The 13,730-nt window shown below is 41.4% G+C and overlaps 1 long non-coding RNA gene and 1 other non-coding gene across 2 annotated transcripts; both read right to left on the bottom strand.

Moving 5' to 3' along the window:
- Nucleotides 1-8,267: 8,267 nt before the first annotated feature.
- LOC118613660 lies at nucleotides 8,268-9,893 on the bottom strand. Its single transcript, XR_004955631.1, has 2 exons — nucleotides 9,492-9,893; nucleotides 8,268-9,332 (listed from the first exon to the last, which is right to left on the bottom strand). It is a non-coding gene; the product is annotated as an uncharacterized LOC118613660 (long non-coding RNA).
- On the bottom strand, nucleotides 9,067-9,151 carry TRNAR-UCU. The gene is given in 2 exon segments: nucleotides 9,067-9,102; nucleotides 9,115-9,151. It is a non-coding gene; the product is annotated as a tRNA-Arg (tRNA).
- Nucleotides 9,894-13,730: the final 3,837 nt, after the last annotated feature.

The raw sequence follows: 13,730 nt of genomic DNA, 5'->3' as shown, positions 1-13,730 counted from the left end.
GCCAGGCTTTTTCTATTATAGGCAGGGGATGATGGATAGGGGAGATGGGTTGTTCCATCACAGCTTACCTGAGAAGTCCTGCAGCCTGGTACATGTGAGTGGTACTTTCCCACTGATGCCTGGGCCCACCCCATCCCCAAAGACTGTGAACTCAAAGATCTCAAACATTTCAGCCACCCTTACTTACTCTTCCAATCCTCCATCCTCATCAGGATTCATTTTCCTCACAAAACAATCTGGACCCAACTGGTCTGACATTTCAAAAATTCCCTCTCTCCCTCCCAATCTCTCATTCTCTTTTTTCCTCTGTTACTCTCACCTGTCAATCCCAGCAAATGGAACACCCATTATTCCTCATCAGTCCAGATTACTGAGTTTTGGGAAAGTACCATGAAGCTACTGACACCGCTGGGCTTTTACTGCTACTACACAATTATTCAATTGTGATTACTTCCCAACAAGTTCATTCATTCTACCAGTCAGCCAGTCACCACAAAATTGAGTCCTATACATTATTTAAGCACCAGGGTACGCCACTGTACACCAGTAAAGAAGACATAGCCCCTTCACCCAAAAAGCTCACAGGAGATAAATGGCATGCTCATTCTCCCAGAGGTCCCCTAACACTCACTCTTACCTTCAACAGATACTGTCTCCTACTTCACTCAACCACTGTAGGCCATCTGACTAAGGCTGCTCTTAACTCTGTGACTCCAAATGTCTAGAGAAACTATTCCTACATGCATCCCAACTGCTATATTCAATAGCTCTTTTTTTGTTTTTTAGTTTCTGTTTTTGTTTTTTTAACTAGGAAATATTAGACACTGCTGACCTTTCCTTCCTGAAGCACCAGCTTCTCATGGCTTCTGCAGGAAGATAAACTTTTCTGTTTCTCTATCTACTCTTTTTTTTTTTTTTTCCTTCACTGATTTTCTTACTCTGACCACACTTGGATTTCCCACAATGCCTGCCCTCTTATCTTCTGAGTATTTTTTCCTCCCTCTCCTTCAGGTTTTTCTCTCACCTCTCTACAAAGACCCAGTCTCCATCCCTACATCTCTGCTCCAGATGCACATTTCCAATTAACTATACAACATGCCCATCCAAGTGTCATGAAGTCATCTCACACTCAACATTCTCAGAAACAGACACATTATCTTACTGAGATAGTTAAAATAGGTGCTTAGCACTATACCTGGCACATAATAAGTACTGAAAGAAAAGCTACTATTTCCCTGTTTTCCATCCTCCCTGCATTGGGGAAGTCTTTCCAAAAACAGTTTTAATGAAGCTCTGCATTTTTACCTTCTATGGTCCACCTCTGCCTAACAAAACATGCAAAAACCCCTACATTCAAGATCTGTTGCAACCTCTGAGTTGCCCATACTTTCAGCATTTCCATCACCTGTAAAAAAATTCTCTCAGTTAAATTCTCTAGAGTGATGTGTTTTCTGCTTGGACCGAACTGATACATTTCAGTGAAACTAAACTAGTTGACTTTGAGTATTGGGTCAGTCAACATATACCAAATTCTATGCACACCAGCTACTGTGCCAGATAGTGAGTTTTCACCATTTATGTCTTTGTCCATATGGTTTACTCCACCTATTTTCCTTGCCTCCATCCCACCTAACAAACTACTACTGACCTTTCAAGCCTATTCAGAAATCAGTATTTTGAGCACCTATTTTGTGTGAGGCACTGTGCTAGGTGCTGGGGGTGCCTAGGGAAGGAATAAGGCTGTCCCTGGGCATTACAGAGCTGACAGTCTACATTTCTTAATGAAATCTTTTTTGGGGATTTTCTCCACTGATTTGTATACCCTCGAAATTCTCATTTAACTGTGCTTGTTTTTATTTTATTTGTATTTAACAAACACCTATATCACTTACTAAATGCCAGGCACTGTTCTAAGACCTTACAAGTAACTCTTTTTACATAATTTATGTATGTGCACATGAAATACATATATATATATACACATACACACAAAATTAATAATTTAGGTAACTAGGTAAACCTATGAAGTAGGTGTTACTACTATCTTCATTTAATAATTGAAGAAACTGAGGCACAAAGAGGTTAAGTAACCTGCCTATGGTCACAAAGCTAGTAAATATTCTTTTTGTCACACTTTTATTTTAGCCTTGCGTTCTAGGTATGTGCATGCCTGTTTCAGCATCACCAGCAGGAATTGCTGAACTTTTTTACAAATCAATGTGGCCACCTGGAGTGGGGGTGGGGGTGGAAAGCTACGAGTTCCACCTTTCCATAGGATATGCATGAAAGTGGTATATGCAACTTCTGCAAGGTGTCCTTCAAAGTAGGGTGAGCTTGGAATGGAGCTCTATCCCTTTATCCCCATGCCCAACTCCAATGACCTGATGGCAGAGACAGAAGCAATCATCTTGGAACATGAGGTGGGAGCTGCATTATAAGGAAGAAAGAATAAGGAGCCTGAATCTCTTATGATCAAGTAGCTGCCATTTCCTGGACGTCCACATGAGAAAAGAAACCTCTATATGTCAAATCTGCTGTTATTTTGGGTTTCCTGTCACTCATGACTAAACTAACCCTAATTTACGGAACCACCAATCCATGGCTGTCTTTCACTAGGATGAACTCTTTAAGAAAATGCAATTGATCTCACTCATCTTTGTATTTGCTTCTATCATGGTTCCTGGCACAAAGCCAGTACTCAAAAAGCAGCTGTCAAATTGAAGGTGAATGAGGTTATAAAATATTTCTAAATGCTGATAAACATTGAAAACCTCAGAGCAGGAGGAAGCTGGAATGAAACCGCTCCTGGACACTGTTCTTTAGAGTCTGTATTGGCCATAAACAGCGATAAGACAGGAACATCTCCACCTCTTGAAGAAGCTCCCACTTTGTCAATACCTTCCTGGAATCCTGGGTATATAAGGCAGAGCTGTAAAAGAGCACCTTCAATTTTCTCTTCACCTTCATGCTTTTATCTCTGCCCTCTTCCTACCTGCTTCAAAAAAGCAGGTTATTTTTCCATCATTGCTAAACTAATCCTTTCACCTTACTCTCTCCCCACAGCATCTTTGCATCATAATTTTCTCATCTATAAAATGAGGGTAATTCATACTTCTCAGAATTTGGAAGATAATTAGATGGCAACTGTTAAAGTTGGCATAAAGCAGGTGTTTGGAAAAATGTGAGATGTTTCCCTTTTCCTTGACTCCCTTCTCTAGAAGAAACCTGCTCCATTGGTTTCCGGAGGTAACACTTCCTGTTTTCTTCCTACCTTTCTAGCCATCCTCTTGGTCTCTCTGAAGACATTCTTTGCCAGTCCTTCAAATGTCTGTGCTCTGAGTTTCTTTCCTCAACCATCGTCTCTCCTCTGTCTACACTCTCCCTGCATGATCTATGTCCAGAGTTTTAAATCCCATCTGTAGAATAATGAATTTCAAATCTCAAGCCTAGATTGGTCTCCCAAGCTCCAGACCTCCTCCTCTTTTCCTTCCCTTTCTACATGCCTACTTTCAATTCTTATATTCAATAGTTATTGAGAGTTTGCTATGTGTTTGGCACTACATATCCAACTGCCAACTGCACATCTTCTCCAGATATTCCAGACACTTTAAACTTACATGCAATCTGTAGTTTTCCCCCAAACTCACTTCTCTCTCCTTCATTGTCTCAGTGACTATTTTAGCATCCACACAACTGTCCTAATTAGAAATGGGAAGCTTTTCTGACTGTCCCTTCCCTCTCCTTTATATGTCCCTTAATTTATCAAGTCTCATCAATTCATCCTCCCTTGATATGTCTCCAGTTTGTACAATAATCCGTCTCTCCAAACCACCTCCCTAGTTCCAGCCTCATCATTTTCTTACCTAAATGACTCCAACTATCCTGAACTGGTACTCTGGCTGCCAGTCTTGCGCTTTTCCAGCTGGGGATCCACACTGCAGCCAGAGGGATAATTACAAGACACATCTAATCAAACTGTTTTCCGCCTAAAAACTACTCGGTGGTTTTCCGTTGCCTTTAGGGTAAAGTCCACACTCCTTAAGAAGATGTACAAGACCTTTAGGACACAGTGCCAGCTGGAATCACTCTGTAAAGAGATACCTTGTTAACATGCTTCTGCACTCTTAGAAGGAGGAGCTACTAAAGGGTATATTTATGGCTGAGATCCAGCATATAGTAAAGTGTAAAGGGCCAATAAACGTTTGTTAAATCAAGTTAGGAAAATCTTTAATGGATAAGCAATATCAGGGCTGCCTATGTGCAAGTGACTAAAGAAAAGCCACGAAATGTTGTTTTTCCTTCTTCATTAGCATTAGGGGTTTTTCCTTTACTTTCTAAAAATTAACTTTTTTTATTACAAGGATAGGTAGGCTTATTATGAAAAGACTCAAACATTTTAAAGAGGTATACAGTAAAACAGGAGGCCCCCACCCTTCATACAACTGCCCCTCTTGCCCCAAAACTCTTAACTGTATACCTTTCCAGAAATTTTCAATGCACAATCATAGTAATACATGTTATTACTATTATCATTAGCATTATGTAACACAATTGGAATCATTATTTTATTTGCATATTAGCTTTTTCATTAATCTTAGACATTTTCTATAGTAGTATATATAAATTTTCCTCATTTTTTAAAGGCGTACATTATCCTTAATTATATGACTCTGCCACATCTGCAAACAGATTCATATTGATAGATGTCTAAGTTATTTCCAGTTTGGGGCCATTCTAAACAATGCTGCATTTATGGTAAATAATATCAAGCTTTCAAAACTTGTAAAATGTTAGAATATTAAAATAAATGTACATCATAAACAAGTGGGATTCACTTTAAGAATATAAGAAAGGCTCGATATTAGCAAACACATTAACATTTTGCACAGTATTAATGGATCAAAGGAGAAAAATCTCCGTAGATTACTGACAAACAGCGATATTTTCTTAATGGATAAATACGTGTATGTGTGCACATGTGCACTTGCCCACCCCCAAAGTTACTGTGATGCTTAGTGAAGAAGCATTCCCCTAATGGTGAGGAATAGGAGAAGTTAGTTCCCTATCACCATTTTCATAAAAAACATTTTCTGGAGGTACTAGCTGATGCTACTACAAGAGAAATAATACAAGGCATAAAAATTAGAAAGGAGAAGGTAAAATGATCATTCAGCCTCCCTTGAAGATATATTTTCAAAAAACACAACAAAGAACTGAAAAGCTACATTTCCTTTTTAAAAATTGAGATATAATTCACATATCACACATATCACCCTTTTAAAAAGTATACAATTCAGTGGGTAATTTTAAGTATTCAGAGTTATGCAGTTATCACTGCTAATTCCAGAATATTTTCGTCACCTCCCAGAAAAAACCCACACCCACTAGCCGTCACTTCACATTCCCCTTATCCCCAGCAGCCAGCAACCACTAATTTACTTTGTCTACGTATTTGCTTGTTTTGGATATTTAATTTACAGTTGAACTTGAGCAACACAGGTTTAAACTACGCAGGTCCACTTATATGTGGATTTTTTTTTTTCAATTTATACCTGTACCGTTGGGACTCTATTGATGTGGAGGGCTGACTGTATGCATTGATCTATACTAAAATAGGAGACTTGGGCATCCACAAATTTTGGTCCTGGTTGGGATCGCCTTAAATTTTGCGGTAGTCAAAAGTTATACACAGATTTTCAACTGTGCTCTTAACCCCTGCACTGTTCAAGGGTCAAATGTGAACAGAATCATACAATATGTGGTCTTTTGTGACTGGTTCCGTTCAGAAGAACACTGGCATAACGTTTTCAATGTTTATTCATGTGGCGACATGAATAGCACTTCATTCCTTTTTATTGCTGAATTAACACAATAATGTTCTGTTATTTGATTATCTCGCGTTTTGTTTATCCATTCATCAATTGGTAGATATTTGGATTCTTTCTACTTTTTCGCTGTTAATAATAATACTACTATGAACAATCACGTATAAATGTGGACATAAGTTTTCAGTTCTCTTGGATATATATATATATATGTATGTATATATATGTGTGTACACACACACACACACACACACACACACACACCTAGAAATGGAATTGCTGGGTCATACAGTACTCTATTTTTAACTTTTTAAGGAACTGCTAAACTGTTTTCCAAAGAAACTGTACCATTTTACATTCCCATTGGCAATGTGTGAGGATTCTAACATCTCCACATCATTGCCAACACCTGTTATTGTCTGTCTTTTTATTATTATTATTATAGCTATCCTAATGTGTGAATTAGAATATCATTGTGATTTTGAATTCAAAAACTATTTTAAATGGTTAGTTCAATAAGATGGCTGAATATAAAATTATTTAAAATATCAAAAGCTTCATATACACAAACCATAACAACTTAGAAAATAAAGTGGAACAAAAGAACCAAATTAAAAAAAACAAACTAGTAATAAAGTTTGTTTATATCTATCTATCTATCTATCTATCTATCTATCTATCTATCTATCATCTATCTATCTATCGAGAGAACTTTAACATACTCCTGAAGAGCACAGAAGAAGGGATGAGCAAATAGAAAGGAGATGGTGTACTGTAAAAAAATAAATTTTCCCCTGCTACTCTTAAATAGGAAGACTTGACATCATAATTAGTCCAATTCTTCCTATACTACCATATAAATAATATGACTACAACACAAATACCTAAGATTAGAGCCAGCCTAGCTGAAATGAAAGCTCATGTGAAAAGACAATATAGAAAATGGTTCTACCCACAGACCCAGCTTTTCTGGGTTTCCATCCTGGTACGCTGCTTATTATTAGCTTGGACAAATTACTTAATTGTCTGTATCTCAGATAACTCTTTTTGAAAGGATAATATCTACCTGGTAGGGCTGTTGGAGGATTAAATGCATTAAAATACATAAAACACTTAGAATAGTGCCTAGTATATAACAAATGTTAAATAAGTTCTAATTATTAACATTACATGGGACAAATAATTCAAGAATAGGTGGTAAAAAAAAATCTTTTACAAAGAGTTATAGGGAGGACTGGCCCTACTAGATATTCTGGTGATCAGAATTAAGACACATAGATCAACGGAATAGGAGAGGATCCAGAAACCCAAAAACATATGAGAATTTATAAAATGATTAAGAAGGTATTTCAAATTAGTGTAGAAAAGGAGCACTGTTCATTATCAGTATTTTTGAATAAACCTCCCACTTCACTCATATAAATATACATTCCAGATGAAGTAAAGATTTAGGTCTAAAAATAAAATCATAAAAGCACTAAAATAAAACATGATGAAATTATTTAACAATCTGAGTGCAGTATAACCCCAACCCTAGAAGCCATAAAAGATTGATAAATCCAAATATATGAATTTCTGTAAGACAAATACACACACACACACACACACACACACACACACACACACACCATAAACAAAATCAGAAGACAAATAACCCAGAAAAGAATTATAACAATATCCTAAAGGGCTGGTTTCCTTAATATTTAGGGATTTCATTCAAACCAGTAAGAAAATGACCAATGATGCGACAGAAAAATAAGCAAAACTCAAGAATAAATTACAATAAGAAAGTACAAATTATTCTATATATGAAACGATGCTCACCTTCACTCCTAATAAAATACATGAATTGAAACTACAACTAGAAATCTTTCTTCACCTGTTTGATAACTATGGGGAAATGGGCACTCTCACACATTGGGGAAATGGGCACTCTCACACATTGCTGGTGAGAGTAAAATGGGTAGAATCTCCATGAGAGCAATTGGCAATATCTACTGAAGAATGCACAAACCTTTGACCCCGCAATTCAACTTCCTAGGAATCTATCCTACAAATACACTTGCATTTGTGTACGATAATGTAAGAACAAGGATGTTCACTGGAGCATTGTTTGTAATGTCCAACTATTGGGTGCTATTAAATTATGATACAGATGTACAATGGAACAAGGCAGCTCCACTTGCCTTACGTGAAAGAGAAAGCGTAGCATATTACCAATTGTGTATCTATGTCACTAACATCAATAAACATATATACTGCGTGACAAGATATAAAAATGCTTACATGTGTGCATAAAATCTGAAAATGTTTCCAAGATATGATTTTCACTAATGGCTTACGGAGAGAATTGCAAGGCTGAGACATAGGAACAACAAGGATGGTTTACTTTTCCCTATTCTTTTTTTTTTTTTTTTTTGGCAATTTTGTATTTTGTATTTCTTTTTGCACGAATTAAGATTACAATGAATTTTTAAAATGCCATTCATTCATTAATTTACTCGTGTTTAATGAGGTGGAACCTTAATCTTGTGCAAAGCGATGAGGTCTCAGAAGAGTTACAAGATGGTCATCTCTGCCTGGAAGAGCTGACAAGCAGGGTGGTCCTCGGACCTCTGCACTGGAATCTTGGGGAAGAGGAGAGGGCATTCTTATCAAAATATAGATTCTTGGGCCGCAGCCTGATTGAATTAGAGTCCTGGTGACGCCCAGAAATCTGCATTTCTGTCGGGATCCCATTGGGTGTTCTAGTGACAATTTCGAAGCCTTCTGGGCAGGCCAGACAGTCGGCCGGCACAGCGCAGCACTGGGTGTAGAGGCGTTTGTTGTCCTTCCCTCGCCGGTTCCTGGCAGCCACTGTCGCGCTCGGGGCGAGCGGGTGTTACTCCCCGGGCGTGCGGGCAGCTCTCCTGGTGCGCACGGGCCCGGGCCTCACCGCGCTCTCCTTTACGCCAAAGGCGCGAGGCTTCGCTCTGCGGTCGCCCGAGGCCGCTCTTCCCAGTTCCCGGATCAAGTTCCTAGTCGTGTTGGCCCAGGCTCTGGCCCACCGAACCGGGACAACTGGTGATGGAGCAGCGGGGCGGGGAGACGACAGGGGCTTTATCTACAGGCGAAAGGGCCGCAGAAGCCGAGAGCGGCGGAAAGAGAGAGAGGGATTGGGAAGCGTGTTAACACCATTTAGGAAAAGGAAAGCAAGAGGGAAAAAGTTGGACAGGAATTAAATTACGTAAGGAAAAAACCGCGACTCCGCCGGGACTCGAACCCGGAACCTTTGAATGCCTTCAGCCTCTAGAAGTCCAATGCGCTATCCATTGCGCCACGGAGCCACCTGTTGGAGTCCCTGCGCATCTGCTATATTAAGCCAGAGGCAATAGCCCCGCGCCCTTCCCAACCCCTTCAGCCATCTGCATCGCGGCGGCCAGGGCAGTGTCAAAGCAGCTGACACCAAACATGGGCCGCAGGTACCTGTCTTTCCCCGACGACTGCATCTCAACCAGGTCGACGAGCCTGGCAAAAGAAGGAAGGCCGTGCGTTCCAGCTGGTCCGTCAGAGGACAGCCGCAGCCCGGTCTCCAACCCGCCCAAGCCGCCGTACCCGGCCGCGCAGGACAGATCACGCCCCAGCCCTTCCTCCCCGGCTCCCTTCCTGCCCGAGCACCCCGCCTACCGGGTCTCTCCGGCCCCGGCGATGCAGGGCCCAGGCTGGCCGTTGCGCCGTTGCGCCGTTGCGCCGGGACGGTAACGCCGGGCACTTACGTCGCACCTTTTAGCGGCCGATGCCGAGCGGCGGCCCCTCGTGGGTCCCGGGCTCTTCCCTGACCGCCCGCGGCCAAGACCCGCCGCCGCTGCGAGCGCGGGCCGCGGCGATGTCTGTGTGCGTGCTTATGCGTGTTTATTTGCGCGGGGTTCGGTAAAACGGGGTTTGGGTTGCATTTCGCTCCCCACAGACCCAGAGCCGAATTTCTGAGGCATCCGGGCTCTGGTGGACTGAGGGGGGCGACGCGCCCCGCGCCGCAGCATCCTCCGAGAGCTCGTCCAAGCGCCGGGAGCGGCCTCCGCGGGCGCCGCGCAGCCGCCCCGAGCCCGCGTTCCCGAAGCACGCGACTGCGTGGGCGGCGGCGGGGACGGTGACCGCGAGCGTGGGGGCGCCGGGAGCATGCGTGGGCGGGTGTGGGCGGAGGGCGCGCGCCCGAGCGCTGCCGCGGGGTTTCCCGCGAGTGGCGGGCAGCGGAGCCAGAGGCTGCTCGGAATGGTGAGGTCGCCACAAATCAGGGGAGTGTTGGATGTGGGGGCGCTTCATTGCCCCAGTAATCCTCATCCGCCCGACCCCGAGGCCAATTGAAATAGAAAATCTAAATTAAAAAAACAGCGTCGTTGATATGCAACTACTGCCGCAACACAAAAACCCTGACTTCCGGCTCCACTTTTCGAGCCCCGCCAGCCTAGAAATTGCAGTGCTGTCGCTGTGCGCATTCTTCAGGCGGGTCTGCAGCGTTTCGCACCCAACCAAGATCAGCCACAGCCCACCCTGTGGGCTACGCCGTTCCTCCCTGCCCAGCATCATCAGGCATCAAAGCAGAGTAGTCTGTCAGTGTTCTAAAGAGCGAAAGGGAGCTTCCAGGAAGATTCTAGTGTGGTAGGTATCTTTACATTGTTACTTAATTTAACCCCACTACAATGCTGTGAGCAGCTACTATTGTCCCCTTTATAAGGAAGGGTAACTGCCGCTGAAAGAGGTTAAATGCATCGTGTAGAGACTAGCTAGTGTCAAGAACTGTGAAAAATCTGAGATTTTACTCTCCTTGCAGGCTAACATGTGCGCTTTTCAGTTTCAAGATTGCTGAAAGAACACGCAAGACTACTGGATCAGAGATAAAAGACTATTGCAACAAAAGCAGTAGCCAGAGTGTCAACATGTTTGTGTTGGTTCCATGAACCCCAGTTCTCACAGAAATAAAGCAGATGGGTCCAGATATATGCTTGCACATAAAATGGGTTACATAACAGGTGAGAAATGCTAAGCCTGAGGAACTCACCGTTTTACAACAAGCAGTAAGCAAGCCTGTTCTTTGTCCCATAGGGAGCCATTCCCTCATCTGTCAAGGTTGTTCACTGCAAGAATGCGCAAGGATGGGAGGGGCCCTTGGAGGATTGCCTCTCCAAACAGTAAGTGGCAGAGTCTTGACTGCTGCCAGCACTGTGTTTCATTCCACCATAATATAAAATTCCTTGACAGCATGCATGTTACGTTTAACATTGTTATGCTCCCTTTAAGATTAAGAAAATAAAACTCATGTCTTCACATGCATGGCAGAATGCTCACATATACAAAATCAGCTCTTAAAATAGGCTATGACTTTGAATCATATTTATTTAAACAAATTTCTATTGAACTCTGCAATGTGCCAGGCACTGGTGGCATCTTAGAGTCTTCAACGGTCTTGGAAATTACACATGGCAGACTAGGGAAAGAGAGATGCTCAATGCCCCTGTAGGAACACCATAAAGAGAAATTTGCCTAGGGCCATTAGAGCCAACTCACCAGTGATGAATCACTGACATAAGTAACAATTCAAACTCATAAAAGCTTTGGGAAAGGGAATTGGGAAAGAAACCTTGTGCTAAGGAAAGATGTGTGTGCCCTTAATTCCACTTAATGAATCCAAGAATTTTTAATTTCTGTCACTTGTTTAGACCAAACCACTTGCCTCTGTCATTGAAAACATTACTAAGACAGGGTCAGCAGACAGTGTGGGAAAACCAGCCTTGTGTGACAAACTCTGTGAGCAATCAAGGTTGTACTTTTCATGCCCTACAATTAGAAGATTGGGAAAGCCACACAAGAACAAGGACCTCATATGTTCTCCGACAGTTAATAAGCAGCTTATAGTGAGTCTGGCTTCAGAGGCAGCAATGTTAGCATGTAAAAGGAATGAACACGTGCATTTAGTTTCCACCTGAGGAGAAAGAGCTAGTAGGTTTTGTCTTTGCCTTTGTTAAATCTGAGAGCTAAATTTTCTCAGGCAGTACATACAGTAAACAGCAGCCATTATACAACATGAACCAAGAATTCCTGCAAGTAAAAAAATTACAACTTCCTGACAAAAGAGGGAGCCAAAGCATTGACTATAACCACCCATGAGCCAGCTGATCTCCACTCAGCTGCAATTTGAGTTCCCTGGACAGCAAAACCCTAAATTAAACACTACTTTGTTTTGGCGTTGTAAAAGTTCAAATCCATTATACACCTCTAGAAGTTGCAATAATACTTTTCATGTTTGTATAGTGGAATTAGCTTTTAAGTTATTGTGTTTTTCTATTTGCTGTTCTTGGAAGCAGCTTCAGCTTTCCCCATATGAAAGTCTAGAAATCTATCGTATTGTTATATATTTTCACTAGCTTTGCTTTGTTCCAGAGGGAGAAGGTAGTTGGAGTACCAGTTTAAATCAATTCAGTGAGTATTTAGGGAAGATACAGTTGAGCCTACTGTGAGAGATAGAGTGGAAATTTAAGACACAATTCAAGGAAACTTCAAATTCCTTGGGAGAAATATGACCTGTGAATATGAAGCAATAAGCAAATAATGCAAACTAGTATGTGAAAAAGTGCTAGGATTGGATAACCCTACCAGTAAAATGTTTTTGAATTTGCACTTTCAAATAATAAGCACTTACTATCATACTAATCATAAAACAGGCTCCCAAAAGAAATTTTAAAAGGATGAGATTTTTTTTAAAAAACAGACTCTGGTAGTAGAGGTCAGGAGTACAGGCTGTGGAGTCAACTCCTGGTGTTCACACCTTGGCTTTGTCTTTTATTTGTAAGACACGATCCTTAATTCTCAAAGTCTTCTTTTCCTCATCTGAAAAATCCTAAAATTGTTGTGTGGATTACAGAAATTAATCTTTGCAAAATTTTATCTCAGTCCTGGCATATGGTGTATAACAACTTTTTGCAAGCAAGCATTTCTTAATAAAGAAATCCCACGTCCTGCAGGAACAAATTAAAATTCAGCTACAGCATTGGCTAAATTTGTTGCAACCCAAGAAACATTCTCCACCTCCCCACCCAATCCTACTGGATTATAGACATCATATCTGCTACCAAACAGAACACACGGCTTTTCAGACTGAAAACATCTACTTTCAACTTCCTGATTTCCTCATAGTTCACTCCCCGAGAACCTTGGATGGATACTTACTTTCATCTACCTCTAACCACATAGTTCCCCAAAACAAAGGTGTAGTCCATACCTAAAGGACTTATGAAAACCCATCTCTTGCCAGACAAAATCTACTCACAGTATTTAAATAATGGCCTTTTTCATTTTAAAAAATCTTAGCACTGAGTTTTACCTAAGCCAATAACCAAACTACACTAGGTAGCAATATGAGAATAGGGAAAGGGAAAGAAAACTTTTAGGATCAAGAAATTTAAAAATTAAGATAGAAAAGAGGGACAGATGGGCCCTTATAGAAGTATAGCTGGGGATGAGGGAGATAAGGTTGGGCAGGAAAGATTGAGGCCAGATGTGGCAGAGGGAGTGGGGGCAGGCTGGATTCAGGATGAGGAAAATGGATTTAATGCAATAGGTAATGGAGAGCTCCTAGTTTCTTTTGGAATGAGAAAGGTCGTGCTTGAGAACGATTAATTTAGGGGAAGGCATACAGGCTGAATGGAATGGGGGCCAAAGTCAGAGAGACTCTACACCCCGTTTAATTTTAACTTGGTTTTTTCCTATGCTTTCATCTCTTCAGCAAGCAATGATCAAGGGTCTAGTTGACATACAAAGGAAAAAGACATGTGCCTGGTACAGCCTAATAGAAATGATGACAGGTATATAACTGTCAAGGTAAAAAGGTCTCCAAGTGAGGTAGGTGCAGTGGTGTGGAACTTCCAAGGAGAG

This window comes from Rousettus aegyptiacus, unplaced genomic scaffold, assembly GCF_014176215.1.
Source record: "Rousettus aegyptiacus isolate mRouAeg1 unplaced genomic scaffold, mRouAeg1.p scaffold_m13_p_1, whole genome shotgun sequence".
NCBI classification, from domain to species: domain Eukaryota; kingdom Metazoa; phylum Chordata; class Mammalia; order Chiroptera; family Pteropodidae; genus Rousettus; species Rousettus aegyptiacus.
Note: the sequence above shows the minus strand (reverse complement) of the source record. Positions and strands in the feature narration are given on the sequence as shown.